Raw genomic sequence first — 15,646 nt, 5'->3', positions numbered from 1 at the left:
CAACACATGGCTTTAGCCCTCTGGTGGGAAAGACTTTAAAACAAAACTTACAACAGTTACTTTTCTCAACAACTGAAATTTAGAATAGTGTGATTAAGAAAAATATGTGAACTGTTTGCAATTTCAAATTAATATTGAAATATACAGGTTTAGAATTTTCTACAGTGAAAAGTTTTCGGAACTTCAGTATTCAAAAATGTATACGAAAACTAGACTTTAAGAACGTATCCAATGATTGCATTGGATTGCGAAGCAATCCGAAATGAACTGCGAAAGCAGTTCCGGGGGTTGGTGAGCACCAGCGAGCAGGGGGCGAAGCCTCCTAGTTATTAAATAAATTGCTTAAAGTAAATTATTCAAGCAATATGATAATGCATTTATAGTATAACAATAAACGGGACTTCCAACTCATGTTCTTATATTTGATACAGTTATCAACAAATTAATGGAATAAGTTTAATAGCTAAATATTTAATTTTGGAATAGTTAAATTGTTTCTTGTTTTAGCTTTTAAGCAATAAAATGTGTCATCCAAATAGATTTCAATTCTAGAAATAATGATATAATTGAGTTGATTCCATTGAAAAATATCATTCTTATCCTCTCATGATGAAATATTGGATAAATTTGTATTCATAGTTTCTGTAAAAAGTATGCGCATATTATTAAAATAAGTTCAAAATTTACATATTTTTTGCATATTTCCAATAGATGATGATTCTAGAAAAAAGCATGTCTTTATAATCGATTCACAAATTTCAATTTTTAGTAATCGCTGTTTAAACAAATAAGGCATTTTCCTGCTAACAAATGATACTATAATAATATTTTGTGAATTGTGCTTAAGTTGAAAACTAATTTTAACAAAAGTAAAGTTTAAACATCAAAATAAAATTGCGGTTCGAATTTGTTCATTTAAAAACAAAGGAAAAAGTTGTGGTTTATAGAGTTGTAATATGTATTTCTTTTTCACAAACCAAACACAACTTTCTTATAGCTAACATCTTCGTTTATATTTTTATTGTTTAGTTTTTAAAGTATGCATTGAATAGTTGATAAATACATGAATCCTTATAAATATATGAATACTTATGGTCATTACTAAAATTGAATCAAATGTGGAATGGATAAAAAAAAAAAAACTAAAATTTAAGAAGCAGAAGACTAACTACATTCAATCAAAAATATGTTTTTATGAAACTCGACATTCGTTCAATATATTATTTTATTCAAATACCTTTAGTAAATTAAGTATAAATTAGTAAATGATTTAAAAGGAGCATCGTATTTTATCAATACGATAATTATAATATAAATATAATATATAAATATAATATATAAATATAAATATAATATATAAATATAAATATAATATATAAATATAAATATAATATATAAATATAAATATAATATATAAATATAAATATAATATAATACGATATAAATATAATAAAATACGATAAAATATAATTTTATCAATAATATTTCATCATTTGCATTGAAGAGTTGATAAATATATGAATCCTTATAATTCTTATAAATATATGAATACTTATGCTCATTACTAAAATTGAATCAAATGTGGAATGGATAAAAAAAAAAAAACTAAAATTTAAGAAGCAGAAGAATAACTACATTCAATCAAAAATATGTTTTTATGAAACTCGACATTCGTTCAATATATTATTTTATTCAAATACCTTTAGTAAATTAAGTATAAATTAGTAAATGATTTAAACGGAGCATCGTATTTTATCTATACGATAATTATAATATAAATATAATATATAGATGTAAATATAATATAATACGAAATAAATATAAAATAATACGATAAAATATAATTTTATCAATAATATTTCATCATTTGCATAGAAGAGTTGATAAATATATGAATCCTTATAATCCTTATTAATATATGAATACTTATGCTCATTACTAAAATTGATTCAAATGTGGAATGGATCAAACAAAAACTAAAATTTAAGAAGCAGAAGAATAACTACATTCAATCAAAAATATGTTTTTATGAAACTCGACATTCGTACAATATACATATTATTTTATTCAAATAACTTTAGTAAATTAAGTATAAATTAGTAAATGACTTAAAAGGACCATCGTATTTTATCTTATAAAAAAGAAAGCGAATCAAAACAACGAAAAATCAAGAATAAAATTTACGTTAAGCTTGCGTAAGTCAATTTCCTTGTAAATATATCAAATGTAGGAAGTAAACGCTCCATTTAAATATTTTTTTCCTCTGTCCCCAAATTTTCATTTAGGAATCAAATAGTTTTAATTTTTCTCAGCTTCTCCTAAAATAAAAAAAAATTAAAACTTTCGATTTCGCAGGAGAAAAATACGTAGATTAATATGGCATAAAGAAATTTATGGCTCATAGCTCAAAATATTATAATAAGAATAATAAATAATTATTAAATACTATTTTTTGATTTAAATAATCTTAGGGTAAACGAGTTTCATGAGTGAGTGCATTTTTTTCTAAATTGCGTCATTCGTTTTAAAGATATGATCAAAAATTCAAAAAGTGAAATTAACATGAAGGGACCTAACTGTAAACAGCTCTCCTGTAAACAGTTAGGAAAACAGTTTCCAGACTGTGGTTACCCACTCTATTTTGAGGACCAGAAATCAAAATATGTAAAAAAAAAAGTATATGTTTTTTCAATGAAAGTGCGTTTTTGTGTCTGATTTTGTATTTCTATTAATAATTAGGACTAACTAATTATCATATTCGAAGTCCCCCCCCCCCCATTAAGATTGAACGTTAGTACATGAAAATCCGATCATTAGAATGAAAGTTATTCAGGGTGCTATCTTCTTTTCGTTCACTGTACATATAGACATAAATAGAGCCATAATGTAATTTACATGTTAAAAATTATCCAGAAAAGAAAAAAAAATATTTATTAGTTTTTAAATTCTTGTAGTGACATGTTTTACGAAGTTTCTTTTGATGTTTCTGAAATTCGTGAAGTAAGTATAAACAAACTTTATTTTTTAAAAGTACTGTAAAAGATTACGTTGTTTAAAATCATATTTGGGTAAAACAATTATTGCTGGGGACAACCGGACAATGGTCTGAATGAAAAATTAAAAAAAAAACTAGCTAAAAGTCTAAACGTTTTGATACTCTGAAGTTTTTAATAAGTTTGTAGGGTAACTGACTACTAATGTAGTATACCCCGTGAAGAAAAGCCACTTTGATTTTGTGCCATATCTGGAAGCGAAGAAAATCAATAAAAAACCAAATATCAATATTAAGAGTGTCTATATCGAATCACATTTACAATCAGTAACTCATGTCCTGCCTGTCTCTGGCAATAAAAAAAATCGGAAAAGTAAAAAAAGGGGGGAAAGTGTCTCCTGCCATAATAAAATCACTGATGGTAATAGCCAATATATCGACCGCGTGAGACCTGAAACACACGATGTCACGTATCATTTTCTGAGCCCTCAAGAAAATTAACATCATTCCAAGGATGCCACATGCTGAAACTGCTGTTTTATTGCTGTATACTTACCCAAGTCAAAATTCTTGATGGTTCCATCAAATCATGTTGATGGTTTATGTTACTTTCAGGGCGATTTATGATGGTCCAAGATCATTTGATGGTCACCATCATCCAACATTTTCCATTTTGGGTGCATGGTTTTCGATATGCCAGCAGACTTCCCCCATTTCATGACAAAAAAATGCTACTTTAATACTATGATGGTTAACCATCAGGAGAAATTTGATTCTCATGGACGAACAAACCATGATGATCTGTGATGGTCCATGATGGTTCCTGTTATACATTTCCTTAATTGTTTAATGGGAATTCTGATTGGCTCTCAGGATTATACCAGTAACACAATTTTTTTTACACGGAACCATCATAAATCAGTCCGGATTCCTACATTGGGATGATGGTTGTTCATGTTCATTCCAATCTTTGATTTCTAAGAAACTATGACGGAAATGTCTGATTCTTTAAGATGACAAACCATCAAAACAAGTTGCTATTATTATGTTTGACCATCACAAATTTATCCGAATTCCTACGTTGGGTTGATGGTTACTTATGTTGGTCACTATCAAAAATATAAGGGCTCATGATGGAAGTATTGATGGCTACCATCAAGATTATGCTGGTCCATCAATGGAAAACCTTCAAAAATTTCGACTAGGGGAGGATAGGTTTCAATGGGAATTGAGATTTGGATGAAGGCAGGACAAGCAACGTATTATACGAAATACCCTCACTTTGAAGATTTTTCAATGTGAATTGATGAATTGTCCTGCTGGACAAACTGTCTTGAAACCAACAAATCTCACTACAAATGACAATAAATGGGGTTTTAGCATCTTTTGCTAACCGGTAGCCTCTATGCGGCATGGTGAAGGGGTTAAGTTTAACACTGTAGCCGAAGCCTACGCACAAAACACCTATCTTACTGCAAATTGTTTGCACATCACTAGAAAAATAAGAGAGAAACTACATTATAAGTTAAAAAGCTATCCACCTGTTAGGCTGGGGTAGCCTGTCCGAGGCTCATGTTCATGAGATCGCGTGTTCGAATCCCAGTGGCCGAAAAATTTTCATGTATTAAATGGTGACTGGTACATGTTAAATCTGTCGGAGTCACAAAGTTTTCTAAGTTTCCATAACAAATAATACTCCTGAAAGGGTACAGAGGGAATTTGAGACTGATCGTTGTCTGGCTTAGGTCAGAATTATTATCGGTGGATGAATGAATTGGCCGAATCCTGTAAAACGGGAGTGATGTGTGAGTCACTGAATTCGTATTTTTCGACATAAATAGTACAACTGAGAAAAAAAAGAAACGCAACCCTCTGCCTTTAAATTCGCTTGATATCCTATATCAGGCGTGCTGATATTGACAAGTGGGATTATTAACAACAACAACAATAATTAAGAGTGAAGACTTCAGCCATATTTAGCTTTCTAACTACATGAGAAGTGGGAGGGATGAGGGAGTGATACGCAAGATTACATTACATTGAGATATACAAGATAACATTAAGTTTTTTCTTTCACTTTTCTTGAAAGCATTTTAAAAAATTTCTTTGGAGAGATTATTTTTGCTTACAATTTTTACTTTAATTTTTTTCAGCACAAATGCAGCGATGAAGAATATTTCAGTTCGTAAGCAGACAGACTTTTTTTCTATAGTATTTCATATTCAGGAATTCATATTGTTACTAATCTTACAAGTTACTACGTAATCACCACTTTATTATATAAATGCTGAAAATCAGACATATTTTCAAATTATTATAAATTTCCTAACAACCAAATATGTCTTTATATCTTTGATGATTTTTCAAGTTAAAAAAGATTTTTAAAAACACAATTATATATATTTTTTCAAACTCTACTTCTGACACGAAATCTAGAGATACTTAAAAATATCAGTGATTATGAAACGTTCTGTATAAAATCGATCATTGTAAATCAATAGAGTTTATTTTCTTTTAAAAAGCGTAATCTATGTATCAACAAGATTCAGAGTTTTAAACGTCCTTTTACGGGGATCAGATTTTTTAATAGAACTTTTCATTTCCTGTCATTACCGTTCCTTTTTCGGTATAAAAATAATCATGTAACTGGAATGAATATTTTTTACTGCGCATTTAAACAATTGGGCACAAAACAGAAAAATATTTACCTAACTATACAAAAGATTCAAATAATTTCCACTTTTTTTAAAATTTTTTATTTGTTTTTCTTAATTTAGTCTTATTACTTTCTTTTTATTCTTATTTGTCACCTAGACTTTACATTACGGATTTTAAAAAAATTCCTTATTGGAGCATTTCATAAAAAATATTTGCCTTATTGGAGTACTTTTTGATGGAATTTACCAGCATTTACGTTACATGGTGAGGGAAACCACACAAACCATCAAATCTGATGGTAAAGAGACTCTAACCCATGATCCATCTACCACTGAGGATATTTTACGTCAGAACTGTGGTCGAAGAAAGTAGGATGCTGAATTCGTATCGGCCAGTCTTTTAGGATATTCGAACCCGGTTCACCTCATTTGGAAGGCAAATGCTCTATCTCCTGAGCCACCATTTCCCCGGATCTGTTATATTTTATTTCATAACCGGCTTTGAATAGCAGACTCAATTTTGGATTTATGACTGCCAATGTTCAATTCCGTAGTCTTGCAATTCTGAACCCAATACTGAAGACAAGGGAACTCCTGGATCAAATATTGGCGATAATAACTTTTTATGGTTTCATAAACCTAAATCAATCTCCGGCTATCTAACTCAAAACACAGTTAAGGAAATAGTTATATTAACACTAACCATACCAACACTTAATGTATACCTATTTCTACCACGGTCAATCAAATGACCGGACTTTATGTTTCTGGATTGAATGTATGAAGTATGGATGTTTGGAATCGACCAATGATTGCAGCTAAAAATGTCACATGCCAAATCTAGCTGAGGTGGCTCAACATATAGCGCTTTTAAAAACGGAAACTGAAATAACCAGAGAGCATCAGCTGCGGCAATCTCATACTATTAAGCTAGGCAGAAGTAAGTAGTCTTTGTCGATATATCTCTATTTTAGTATTTTGTCGAAAGCGCTTTTTTTCACGAATTTATAGATTACGAATTTATTTGACGATTTTTGATTTATATCACGAATTATACTATTCGCGATCGCAACGCTCGAGTACGCCGTCTAGCGGGAGCCTGTAAATATCAGGCATTAATTTATCACGTTTTCATTTAATTCCATCGAAATCATTGACAGAATCAGACGCCATTTTTTAGCAGCAAATAAGAAACAAAATTTCCCTAAGGAAAAGGCCGAAGAACTTGAAAAAAAAATCTCCAAAATATTAGTAAATCTTTCAGGAACAGAACACGCCAAACATTTGAAGAAAAATTCCTCAATAATTTTTAATTTCTATCATCAACAAACTATCATTTCTATTATCAACAAACTATCATATCATTTCTATTAACTTCTATCATTTCTATTATCGACAAACTTGCAACTGATGACTTCCGATTTCGGAAACTGTTACAGATGTGTGTATTAAGGTAAAATGCATTTCTCTGTCTTCAATTCATTACGAATTAAAGTGAAGTCAACATTGCTTTCGTCATTCCAGTGAATAAATATGAATTCAGAACATACAGAATTGTAATAGTTATAACATATTCTTCTTCGTTATAGAATAGTATATATTTATGTATCTATATAATTCGGAAAACAACAATAAAAAATTATCCAAGTTACTTGAAATAGTGCCATTTGTGCTGATTCTTAATTAATTTTAATCGTTTTCTTGGTAAGTATTTTTTAGTTTTGAAAGAATAAGTTCAACTAGAACTCAGCTATTCTGTTTTTAGCTACATATTCAAATTCATATCAATTATAAAATTTTACTGTGTAGTATGTTATCTAAAAGTAATGAAGGGATAAACTATGTATCTATTATTTGAGAATAAAGTTTTCAAACAAGGAACTTATCATTTTGGAATTCTCCGGGAATTATAAATCAGCTAAGTGCAATGATTTTTACAATAAAAAATTTGCCTGTAAATATTTTTTTTTCATTTGATGATGGTTCTCTACAGAATGGTTTTTTACGTCTGATTAAGAACTATAAGAATAATAAAAAAAGAAACAATATGAAAGTTTTTATTTCAATGTAAGGAATTCTAGAAATTGTTTTTTTATCCTAAGAATTCTTTATTTTCCGTTTTTTAGTTTATAATTTTTTGATAAAAATTGTTCTCAAAATACTTTTTTTGAAAAATTGAATGGCATAATATTATGTGTTTATGTATACTTCTTGTATATTCCAATGTTTGAAGTAATATGATTCAGAAAAGTATGGAATAAAAATTCGGTACTTACGTATTAACGCCACCGCCGCTACAGATTTGGCGGTTTTTAAGTGCCGCTAATCTACACTTAAAATTTTTGCGACAATTCATAAAATAAAACACTTTATTTAAAATCAAAATAGTCAATCGGATTTCGGTGGAAAATGAGCCGATATAGAGTTTAGCATAGATTCAAAACAATCATATCGCCATATGAACTCTGATAAATAAGATTCCAAATGAAATAACATTTCCAAAACGTGCGTTTTCCAAGATAAAGTTTCATGTTGTGGGAATTGGTACATTTTCGTTTTTTCGGTAAAATATTTCCCTCCTGAAAAAATAAAATTGCATCTTGTTTTGTTTTTGGAAAATCCCAAAGACGAATTTTCGTAGCACTAAAAATGGCGACAAAAAAGAATTGATTTTTTGTTTTTGTTTCGTCAGCATTCTTTATTTTACGTTTCTTAGTTTCTAAATAATGATTTTTATTGAAACTTGAAATTTTTTGATAAAAATTGTTGTCAAAAAACTTTGTTTACAAAATTAAATTTCATAAAATTATGAGGCATATGTATACTTTTTGTTCATTTTAATTTTTTAGGTAATATGATTCTTAAAGCTATGGAATGTAAAGTTTAAATAGGCCTTTCATGTTATATCATTAAATTTAGTACAACTATTTCTCGGGCATTAGGTTTTAACTCTTATAAGAATATACATATTTTTTTCTGTTAATGTGCAAATATTTTTCCGATGTGTTTTGGATATTCCTTCTCTAATAAAAAGAGATACCATTTTGTTTTCGTTTGCATAAGAAAGAATATCAAGCATTTTTCTTTTTTAAATTTAATTAGCCACAATAAAGAAAGAACGTTGCAATGCTACGTGCTACATTAACGACGTCTCTAGAGTAACTGAATGACTGTTCATATAGAAATCGCAGGTATTAGTCTCATACAACAATGCCCCCTATAGTTCGTTGCGATCGCGAATAGCACATTACTAATAGGTTTAACGAATTGCATGTCATTTATTTGAATTCAAATTTATTTTAATGATTTAGTATTTACTAAAAAGATGCACTTTTTTTTAAAAAAAAAGTTTTTATATGGATTTGAATGATTGTTTTGAATTCTTAGAATTTTGTGCATTTGCAATGTACCTAAGTTAGTAGCGAGCGAAGCGAGCTTGGTTTGCGAAACAAACCATTATAAGATTGCATAGCAATTTTCGGGGTTTGGCGAGCGTTAGCGAGCAGGGGGCGCAGTCCACTAGTTAAACAAAATTGTATATTGCCAATTTTTATGTATTACAAACACAAAGAATAAGAATTTTTAATATATTGCTCAATGCATTTTTTACATATACAGGATGTTTCTATTGTACATGTTCCACAAACATATTTCTTCTATCTATTATTGTTTCTATAATTTTTTTATCATTAATCTTATAATTATAATAATGTAAAAGAATTGTAATTATTCTTATAATTAATATTATTTCTTCTGAAAACTTGCGCTGTCCTGATTGTTTTGTCATTTTTCAGGGTGAAAACTAACAGTCAGTTAGAAATGAAGTAAAGGTATCCAAATAAAATATAAGCTAATTACCAAAACTTTTAATTTTTGTCTTTTCCTGACACAAAAGTGCCAATCTAAAACTTTAGGTCCTTTCTTGATATTTGAATTTACAGTTATTCTGATGGAACCACTACGCAACAGTCGTTATAGAAATGCGCAACTCATTGAATGCAATACGTTGAACACGTATTACATCGTCATTTCAGATCCAATAATCTTATAAAGCAATGAATTGTTCTCCCGCTCAAATGACCGGTTTCGGTGGAAATAGGTATACGACAAGCATTATTCGGAACAAACAATATATAAAAAAAGAAATTAACAATAGAATATGAACTGTATATAACTGTTAGAAAAAGTCATGAAGTCAAATGTGCTAAAACGATAAGATGATAAGCGCATTTTCGATGCAAAAGTTCTTAAACGGTCATTCGACCGGTTATGACATGGTTAGTGTTAAGAATCTTTACTTTCAACTTTTAAATTTTCGAAGGAAGAGCTTTATTAATAATTAAGTAATAGTCTCCAGTCTTTTTTTAAGTAATAATATGCTAACAGAATCGATGTTTTATATGCCTTAACCAAACAAGAGGGGAAAAGAAAAAATCATTTCTAAATGGAGAAGTTTAAATGATCGAAAAACAATTTAGTTTAGTTTAAAAACAAATGAGCACCGGTGAAAAGCTGAGTTATTATTTATTTGATCAGAATTATGTATTAAAAAAAACGATGTTAATTAGGATAAATTTAAAGTTTACAGAAATTCATTATTTGGCAAAATGATAAGAACACTTAAGTGACTCTAAAATGATTCTAAATTTCAATAATTACACCTATTTATATTGTGATATTATAATAATATACAAATAATACGTTTTCAACTAGCTTATTTGTAAATAATTCTCATTAAATTGAGATTTTTCTTCATTTTCGTTAATAATTTTAATTTATCAAAAGATTAAAACCCTGAGAGATCACTATTATCCGATTTCGTTAACACAATATTTTTAATATTATTATCATATAGTTATTTGCATTTGAAAACATATAAAGTATTGAAAGCTCCTTTCATTAAGCTTCAAACTCGATATTGTTTATTAATTAAAAATATCAAATTGCATTCGATTAATACGAGTTAAACTGTCGAATTGGATGTTAAATTTAATTCCGGATTTTTCCGGGTTTTTTTTCGCGATTCATCAGTCATATCTAAATTGTATTGATAAACTCTTTTTATTTAAGGCTAGATCACTTTACAAAACTATGGAATTGCGAAACTAAATCTACAAATGCATATATTGAGCCGTGATGGCTCAGGGGTTTGATCTCTCGCCTTCCATTGAGGTGAACTGGGTTCGAACCCCAAAGATGGCTGGTCTATACAAATCCGCATCCGGGTTGCACCAACCACAGTGCTGATGTGAAATATCCTCAGTGCTGGACAGATCATGGGTTTGAGTTTGAGTTCCTTTGTCGTCCGCCTAACCGTGGGAGGTTCTCGTGGTCTTCCTCTTTAGGTAACGCAAGTGAATGACTACTATGCGATACGAAGCTGCACCCGGCTTACACCGACGACAATGCTGACATGAAATATCCTAAGTGATTGACAGATCATGGTTTTGAGTTCCTTTGCCATCAGGCTCACCGTGGGATGATTTCGTGGTCTTCCTCTGCATGTAGCGCAAATGCTAGTTCCATCAAAAAGTCCTCCACGAAGGCAAATTTCTTCCAATATTTGATCCCGGAGTTCCCTTGTCTTCTGGATTGGCAATTGGATAGAGTACTAAAATGCCCTTATTAATAAAAGATTAATTTCTTACTCGGATTCTAAGAAAACAAATGTACGTTACTTAAGATGATTGAACAGTAGATTCCTAAATTTAACTATCTTGATTTTTATTTATTTATTTATTTTTAAGATATGAAATTGAAATTTTTATTGATTTGAGCAACATGGAAACAACTACATATAACTCCAGTCCTAAATTTGAGGTAAGTTTTTTACATATATTTCCTAATCATCCTTAATTTTTAGAAAATTTTATTTCGAAAGCAGAGAATATTGCGTTCAAGATATTTGTCGCAAGTAAGGTCATGAATGAAGAACAAAATACTCTACTGGCCATTAAAACTGCTACACCAAGAAGGGATATAAAGAACAGAATGATATTTATTGGGCGCATACATTACAGTTGGTTGAACAAGTGACTAAAGTGACAGGTTATTTGGATGTACAGTTTCTAAGGAATCAGTACTCTGAGTAGCCTCCCTTGGCAACAATAACAGCTGTTATTCTCCTGGACACCGAGACGAACAGAGATTGGACAGCATGGACGGTTACAGCATTCCATGCAGCTTCAACATTTATACCACAATTTATCGAACGTAGTGACTAATAAGGGGCGGAATGCCAGTCGTTCGGCAACCATTGATAACACGTTTTTAAATGGTGAGAGAACAGAAGAACGTGTTAGCTAAGGCAACAAACGAATATGTTCAGTGTCAAGGAAGGTTAGGACAGTGCGGGTAACATGCGGTCGCGCGTTGTTCTGCTGAATCGTAGAGTTATGGAGGCTGCGAAGATAAGGCAGAGCAACTGGCTCTAACACATCAGAAGTGCTGGCAATGTGAGCAACAGGTAATTGAGACGTGTATCCAATGATCCCATAGCAGGTGACTGTTCAGTATGACGATGTCGAACTCAAGATGCCAATGAGCGTTCTCCATGATGTTGCCAAACACGAATGAGACCATCATGATGCTGTATACAGAACCTGGATTCGTCAACAAAGACGACGTGATGCCATTCCTGCTTCCAGGTTCATCGTTGATCTCACCCTTGGAGGTGCTCTTGCCTGGGATGCAGCGTCAAGGGTAAATGAAGCAATGGTCGCTGTTCTGACAGCCCATACTGCCGCACACGTCGTCGAACTGTTCGTGTGGACACTTGTCTTGCAAATGACACCACTTGTTGACTAAGGGTTCTTGACTTAGCTGTACAATCCCTTTAGGCCACGTGGTCTGTCTTCTCAGCTGTTAGAAATGAGAGGCCGCTGAGATCCAGCACGACGTTCCATACGACGGTCATAAACCCATCTATTCTATATTCTACTAACTGTCATGGGATCTCGATTAACGCGAGCAGCAATACTTAGGTATGATAAACCGCAATCCCGGTAGGCCCCAATTCGACCTCGATTAAACTCACACTGGTAGGCATTTCTCCTCTGTACACGAGGCATAACAAAAACTTTTTTACCCAAGAACAACGCTCAAATTCAATTTCTGTATGAGAAACTTGCTGTCAAATTTCTTCTTTTATACACAATGTAGGTGTCGCTACCGCCGCCTGCTTTGCATGAATGCGCTGATAAACTAATCATTTGCGTAACGCAACATGTTTTATCCGTCCTGCAAATTTCATGCTCGTGATGTGTCGCCTTCCTGGTGTAGCAGTTTTAATGGCCAGTATTGTAGTTTCATCTTTTAGCTTCAAAGCAGAAAATATTTTCCATTTTTATAAATAACATGTATTGATAGCATATTATTCTTACCGTAGAGTAGTAAAAATATAGTGGTCTGTTTTTTTTTAATGTTTAACAGTGGGCTGCTGATCCCTACGCGTTTGATTAAAGTTTCTTCTTCCGGTTTGACATTTTTGTTATAATATAATATAATATAATATAATATAATATAATATAATATAATATAATGTAATGTAATGTAATGTAATATAATATAATATAATATAATATAATATAATATAATATAATATAATATAATATAATATAATATAATATAATATAATATAATATAATATAATATAATATAATATAATATAATATAATATAATATAATATAATAAATTTATTTTGGGGTCATTTTCTTAAAAATAAAATTTAAAAGCATAAATGAAAATTTCTAATTTTAAATATAATTAAAACTCCTCAATTAATTTTGATTGGGACAGTGCATATTATTTCTATTCTGAATCAATGGTCTTCAACTTTTCCCCTTTCTATTCGACAATTTTTCAAAATTATTATTTTATATGATTATCATAATATTTTTTAATACTATCTGACAATTTGAGTATAAATATGTTATAATTTTCAATAGTTGTGTTTAATTTCTTTATTTTATTGTAGAGCATTGAACATTTTGGTAACATTGGAGGCTACGTCGGAATGTGGCTGGGTATATCATTAGTTGCAGTTTTCGATTTCTTGAGTACAGCATTTGCTTTGCTGAAATTTCCCTTTCGAAATTTTACTACTGAAAAGACTAGAGTACTCAGAATAAATCATCAAAAAAGGAACAAGTAAGACTTTTAAGTCAGAAAGAAAAATCAGTGATTTTAAACAGCTTTTAAACTCAAAAAAGGAGAGGGTAATAATTTGTGCAATAGTGAATAAATGACAATACTTAAATTCATATACTATACTTTCTGTCCTATAACTATACCTGATATACTATATATACTACGTTCCTCAGAGTCAAATGAAATGCTTTACCTTAAAACTATCACTGTAGACAGTCTAATATTATATATTTATTGAACTTTATTATTTTAATTGTTTTACCTTATTAACCGAAAACCAGTTCCTGAATAGCTAAGAGTTTGAATACATTTGAAGTCATTTCTTCCCCTGTTAATAAACTCACCATCTTTACCCTTTTTAAGCCAATCATATCAAATTTTATAAAATGTGGTATTATTTTCATTGAAATATGTTTACATTACACTGATCAAAGGGCAAGAAAAAATTATATTTTATTTAAGAAATAAAATGGGGAGTATAGGCAACACATTCACCAAATCAATGAGCAAATTATTAAGTTGAACGCTTGTTTTTTTATGAAATTTGTCTTTCTTCATTTACTGACTTGCAACTTTAATCCATCATAAAAACATAATGATAAATCTCAAAAGGAATAATTATACATTCTCAAAATATTTCATTTGTCAATGACCATTTTAAGTTTAAAAGGAACACTTTAATAGTTTAAAAATTTCTAAAAAGTGTTTACTCTAATTAAATTACTATTAATTTTCGGGTGTCTTAAGAACCCTAGACAATTGGGTATAATATGAAAAAAGCACAACTACTTCCACTTACTAGGAATAACATTTACCTTTTAGTTTAATTAATAAACTGAGTTTTAAATATGCTTACTAAATTCATAAACTTCGATAAAACAACAATATAAATTATTTCCAAAGGAACTAGACTAATACAATTCCAACCTGGCGAGTAGCGACTTATAACAAGACACTTCGTTTGATGCTTTTACTTGTTGCTAGAAATCAGGTTTGCAGAAAATGCTGTTTACTAGTTAAATTTAGTAGGAATAACACGATCTGTGACGTAGGCTATAGTATACCCAATAGCAGAAAAATAAAATAAGCGAAAAATAAACGTCACACGTGCTATAAATAAATATTTATTGAAATGGTGCGTTTGTGTAGGGGAATTTATCAAATTTCGTGTCAATGTGGTCTTGCGTATATTGGGCAAACTAAGCGTAATCTTCGACTTAGAGAACACGAAGATATTAGCTGATCTGCTATCGCTCTACACAGTTGGAACTCAAATCATAGGTTCATGTTTTATTCTTCAAAAAACTTTCAGCACCATTCTACACCTTCAAGTTATGCATATCCTAGACATTAGTGGCACTAGTACGTCGAAAACTTCAAAAACGTACTAGTGCGTCGAAAACGTACTAGTTGTCGACTATTTCAACCTTCATCTATGGAAATTTACCTCACCTTAGAATCGAGTTAACATGTTTTATATTAACTAATAAAAAAAGAAACAGAATCTTAGAATCTACACCTTAAAAACACGGATTCCAGCTAGAGCAATCAATATGCTAGTATTTCAATGTACAGTGGGGAAAATTGGTAAATTAAATAATAAAAAACAACAATCAGTTATAAAAATATTTTAAGAGACATTATTTTTTAATAAAAAAAGTTTAAAAGTTGTGAGTAGAAATATTTTGATTCGCTTCATTAGTTCTGGATATATGGCAATTGGTGTTATGAAAAAATTACAAATTCCTCTGTTGCCTTCAAAAATTAATTGTTTAGTGGAGACTTTAATACAAATATTTTCATGAAACTCTGATAGATTATCATTTTAGGTAAATATTTTAAGCAGTA

Source organism: Parasteatoda tepidariorum, chromosome 3 (assembly GCF_982258835.1).
Source record: "Parasteatoda tepidariorum strain Cologne lab strain chromosome 3, Ptep-v5.0, whole genome shotgun sequence".
Lineage (NCBI taxonomy): Eukaryota > Metazoa > Arthropoda > Arachnida > Araneae > Theridiidae > Parasteatoda > Parasteatoda tepidariorum.
The sequence above is the reverse complement of the archived record's forward strand: the minus strand, read 5'-3'. Positions refer to the sequence as shown.